Here is a 5,731-nt window from a genome sequence, read left to right on the forward strand (position 1 = left end):
TATTTCACATGCATGTGAATGGGAACGTGGATATTTTTCCTGGTGAAAGGTCAGCCTTTTCTTTTGAACTTTTCAGGGGAAAAGCTAATTGTAGCATCTCTGTGGATTCTACTGTCATTTCAGAATACAACCAATTCCACGGGACTTTGGAGTGTGACTGAGATAAGATCGTTCATCAGATTAATCTACCCTCTCTTTCAGATCACAATCTGCTTCCATCTCAGCCCTGAGGAAGGATACTTTGGGCCTCAGAGCTTACCTAGATTCCTCCCAACTATGTAGTTGGTCCAAGAAAAGCTATCACCCACAAAATCCTTGCCTCTCGCATATTTTCTAGACCATCCAGGCTACAGCAATCCAGTATTACCACAGCAGGTAGAAAAATGCAGTTTCCTCCAGTTCGTTTGGTTTGAAATTGCTTCATATATTTTCAGCAGATTTTTTCCCCTCCATCACTTGATCACAAACCATTCGTGCTACCTCAAAATGTTAGTATATTCAAGACTCAAAATTTGAGCTGTTGGGGATTGTTGCTGTTGATCACAGAAGCCATGTGGTATTGTCTCATTTCCAGCATTGAAGGAGTATAACTTTTGTTATCAGATGAAAGTCCTGTAGCAGCTAATGAGAAGGGTTTTGAATGTCTTTGGGTAACGGAGAAATATAAGGCGTACAAGCATATAAACCAGATTAGAGAGGGTTTTTTAGACATTTTAAATTCTTTTCTCAATCATGCTGGCCTTGTCCAAGTTACCATGACTAAGAAAATCAAGCTATTCTGTGGCTTCATGGCTGGGTGCAGAGTTTTAATTTGGTCTCATTGCACTCACCCAATGTAAGTACTTGCGTGTGTGCAGCTCTGTTGGCCAAGGAGAGGTCAGCTCCTTGCCTGGTTCTGTGCCAGGATTCCAGCAAGAGGCTCTGGGATTCCTTTCCTCCTGCTGGGATCCTAAGCGGCGTACCATACCAGGTAAAATATATGAAATGCATTGTTGCATTTACTTGTCTTAAATGTTATGCCAACACCGCAGTGAATGACACAAAGTAATTGCATGTGCATGTATGTTCTTAATTGTGAAGAGTGCAAGTCAGAGCAGTGATGTGCTGCCAATACATTAGCAAGGGACCCCCATAAAAACATTCCCCTGCTTAGCCTATGCTGGGTTCTGCATACCAGGGATATTTCTTTCCCCAAGAAAATTGTTTTTAGCCCGCCTGCTATTTGAAGCAATCTGGTTTGTTCTAAAAATATGCTCTTCAGAAGTATTTTTAGAGGAAGGCTCTGCGGCAAGGGTGAGCCGGCAGTAGCCAGCATAAGGAGAAAATCTGCCAAGGACAGAGAATATGCAAGCTTTCCTGTCATTTGAGTGGCAGCTTGAACACAGAGTCTCCCTGAAAGCTCCATTTAGCACATCACTGGTTCTGATCCCTCCCTGGATGGCCTTATGCTAGGGCTGGCACAGGGGATATGGGAAACCCTGCTTCCTCCTGTACCAAGCTGTGTCCTGCTCTTATAAAATATTGCACTTCTTCTACCAATATTCAAGTGAAGAAAATTCAAATGTCCTTTTTTAAAAGTGTTATTGTGAATGCACTCCATCACTTCTATTTGCCACAGAAAAGGCAAACAAGCTGGGCCTGAGTGAATTCAGACTAATTTTAGAATAGGCCCCGAGAGGGAGAGGAATTGCATTTTTCACCCAGCTCCAGTGCAAGCCCTGCCCGTCACCTCCTGCTCCTCACAGGAACTGAGGACTTAGGCCTCTCATCTGCCTGAAAACCAGCTTATGCTCTGTGAGCAGTGACTTGATTTAGACAGTGGCTCCAGTTGACACTGTGCGGGATAAATGCAAGTATATGCAGAAAGCTTTATGAATTCAGGACCTTGATTTGCTACTTCTCAAAATTTATGTTTGTATGGGTGAAAAGCACCGTATTGACAGCACACAAAATACAATTGCCTCTTCACAGGATAGGTGTAGCATAGGTCAGTGATTCTCAACCAGGGTGTCTGGAGAGCCTTTCAAGGTGTTGTAGAGTGCTATGCAACATCAGGACTGCTAGGTGTACAAACATGATTCATGAGATAAACCCGAAGATTTAAAATAGGAATCCAAAATATTAAATCATGGTGCCCTGTTGTGGGCCTCTGTTCCATAAGGCTGAAGTTAACCCTACTACCACTTGCACCGAGTTAAAGCAGGAACTGTACAAACCTCCTGTTCCCAAAGTGGTAGCAGATTCTTCATCTTTAACAATGAAGATCCGATAAACACTGCTAAACTGAACAAAAGACTTTAAGGGAACATAAAAACCATCCAGGCTTTTTTTTTTGATAATTCCTACTGCACCCAGCATAATTGCACATGCTCTAGTCCCTGCAAACTTGCCTGGCAAGGCTTTATCTGCAGTTGGGACTTCTTATATGTGGAGAAAAAAGTTTCCCATCTGCTTTAAATTTGTTTTCCTTTAGTTTCTATTTACAATATTCCTTGTCCTGTTACCTCCGAGGCTGAAATCTAAAAGGGTCACAGTAGGTTAATAAACTGTGTCATTGGAATGCAATAGTATAATCCTGTCTCCAGCATCTCCTGCTTTCACTTTTTATCCAGGTCTTTTCTATGGCAACTCATTGCTTGGCTTTCTGTATTTTTCTGAACACAACTGTATCTTCCCAGTGCCTGAAAAAATGTGGCTTTCTAAGTAGAGTCCTGCTGGGACATTATAATCTCATCATAACTTCTGCAAATTTGTATTTAGTCGGTCTGACAGTCTAGCCTATTTTTTTAATTGCTCCTCCATATAGTCTCATTTTCAGATAATAGACTGTTGTTAGCTCTAGGTCTCTTTCACAGGGGTCCTCCCCTACTTTGACATCCACAGAGAAAAATGACTTAATACAGGGCACCAGAAATTGAGGCAAAGCAAAATCTTGCCTTAGGCCATTGATCTAAATAGAGACTCCAATTACTGACTCAATATCATGGCCACAGCAAGCATCCAGAAAGAATATAGCTGGTAGAATCCAGCCCAACACATGACAAGGTATCATTGAGGCCCTGCTTCAAAACTTGATGAAATAACAGACTAGGTTAAAATTAAGAGAGGCCTCTATTCCTTGGGGAAATTAAATAGTCTAAGATAGAAAGGGAAAAGCAAAAGCAGAAGGTGGAGTTAATGTTTCAAGTAGCCTCTGTTACTAGATGCTTTCATTTTGAATAACTATAGTAGTGCTGTATTAGCCATGATGATCCCAGGAATATGTGAAAAGCCTGAATTGTGAGGGGAAATAATAGTTTGCATTAGGCCAATGTTATACTGGGGAGAGATGCTGGATAAGCTTGTGAACACAAAGTGCACTTCCTCAGGTTTGGGAAAAAAGCAGATTCTCAAGAAGGTCATTTAGTTCATTTTGAGACAGATTGTGAAAAGTGTTCAGCACCTAAAGCTGTCACTGACTTGACCAAGCAGCACGCATGATGTTACTATGGCAAGAGCCATATACATACTGACAAATGGATTGAGTTCATAAAGGAACCATCTTGGACTGGATATACCTGAACCTTTAAATACTATCTCAAAAACATTTATATGCATGCGTGAACAGGGATGGGTGTGATGTCCTTATTGCCAAAGATGGTCAGGACTGTGTGTGCTCCACTGACAGGTAAATTAGATAATGTGTACACTAAGGGAAATTCTAAAACATTCTATCAAAAAAGGTTGGGAGAGAATAGAGATCATTGGCCCAAAATAAAAAAGCTTGGGAGATAATCCAAGAAATCTTTTGCCAAAGTAAAATTCAGCTAGGCATTCATTTATGACAAAGATCTCTTGGTTTGAGAAGAAAGAAGAAAAAAAAAAAACGAGCCCCACATTGATTTCTAAAAAAAAACAAACTAGCTGAATGGTTAAATATCACTGTACAAGAGAAGCAGCACAAGTGGTGGTTCTTTGCAATATCACTTGAGAAGGAAAAGCTGAGAATCAGGGAGTAGATGTCGATGCCATTGGAAATTATGTCCATAAGCTTCTATTTGTCCAGATATTGTCATGCACAGGTAAAGACAGAAGCAGTGCGTGCCAGTAATCCTTGCTTATGCCACAGACTTGCTGTTTCACTTTGAGCAAGTCACATAACTTCTCTGTCCTTTTGTTAACCACAATATGAATATAAGCTGGCAATGCAATGCTGTAGCCAGTAGGGCAAATAATACTCTGGCCTGCTTCAATCAATGCATCTCCAGCAAAACCAAAGAAGTGATTCTTCCGCTCAACTCAGCACTGGTGAGACCGCAGCTGAAGTACTGCGTCCAATTCTGGGCACTGCATTTTAACAAGGACGTGGACAAACTGGAGAGAGTCCAAAGAAGAGCCACCTATGTAATCTGAGTCCTAACAGGCAAGCCATATGCGGAAAGGCTGAGGGGACTCTTCAGCCTGAAGAAAAGAATTCATAGCAGGTAAAGCCTGCTTGACTGTGGTGAAGAAGCGGTCAGTAAGGCTAACCGCACCTTGTCGTGCATCTACAGATGCATCACAAGCAGGTCCAGGGAGATAATCCTACCCCTCTATGTGGCATTGGTCAGGCCACAGTTGAAGTACTGCATCCAGTTCTGGGCGCCGCACTTCAAGAGAGCGTGGCTAGCACGGAAAGGGTCCAGAGGAGGGCCACTCACATGGTCAAGTGGCAGCTAGGCGGGCCCTACAAAGAGAGGCTGAAGGGCCTGAACCTATTCAGCCTCTACAAGAGAAGGCTGAGATGGGATCTGGTGGCCATTTACAAACTCACCAGGGGGGACCAGTGAGAATTGGGAGAGGCTCTGTTCCCCTAGGCACTACCCGGGGTTACTAGGAATAATGACCACAAATTGTTAGAGAGAAGGTTCAGGCTGGACATCAGGAGACATTACTTCACAGTTAGGGCTGCCAGGCTTTGGAATGGGCTCCTAAGTGAAGTGGTTCTCTCTCCTACCTTGGGGGTCTTCAAGAGGAGGCAGGACAGATATTTGGCTGGGGTGATATGACCCTGGCACCCGTTCCTGCCCGGGGCAGAGGGTCAGACCCAATGATCTGTTTAGGTCCCTTCCAACCCTAAGCACTATGATACTATGACTAACCGTGTTTCTTTTTATGACTAGGTCACAAAATGCTTAGATGCAGGAGTCGAGGTAGATGTCATCTACTTGGATTTTAAAAAGGCCTTTGATATGGTATCTCATCCTATTCTCATAGATAAACTGAACGGCTGTGACGTAGACGATTATATGGTCAGGTGGGTAGCAATTTGGCTTAGAGGTCACACCCAGAGAGCGGAGGTGGATGGGTTGGTACTGGGCACACTAGAAGGGAGGAACAGGCTGCAATCAGACCTAGACAGGTTACAGGGGTGAGGGGATTCAACACTGACAAATGCAAGGTGCTGCACCTGGGGAGGAAGAATCAGCACCATACCTACAGGCTGGGGAACTCCCTTCTTGTCAGCACAGAGGCAGAAAAGGATCTCAGAATCATTATTGATGCCAAAATAAATATGGGCTGACAGTGTGGGGACGTGGTCAGGAAGGCCAACTGCACCTTGTCATGCATCCACAGATGCATCTCAAGCAGGTCCAGGGAGATGATACTCCCTCTCTATGTGGCACTGGTTAGGCCGCAGCTGGAGTACTGCGTCCAGTTCTGGGCGCCGCACTTCAGGAGGGATGTGGACAACATGGAGAAGGTCCAGAGG

This window comes from Crocodylus porosus, unplaced genomic scaffold (genome assembly GCF_001723895.1).
Source record: "Crocodylus porosus isolate Cpor-Errol unplaced genomic scaffold, CroPor_comp1, whole genome shotgun sequence".
Classification (NCBI taxonomy): domain Eukaryota; kingdom Metazoa; phylum Chordata; order Crocodylia; family Crocodylidae; genus Crocodylus; species Crocodylus porosus.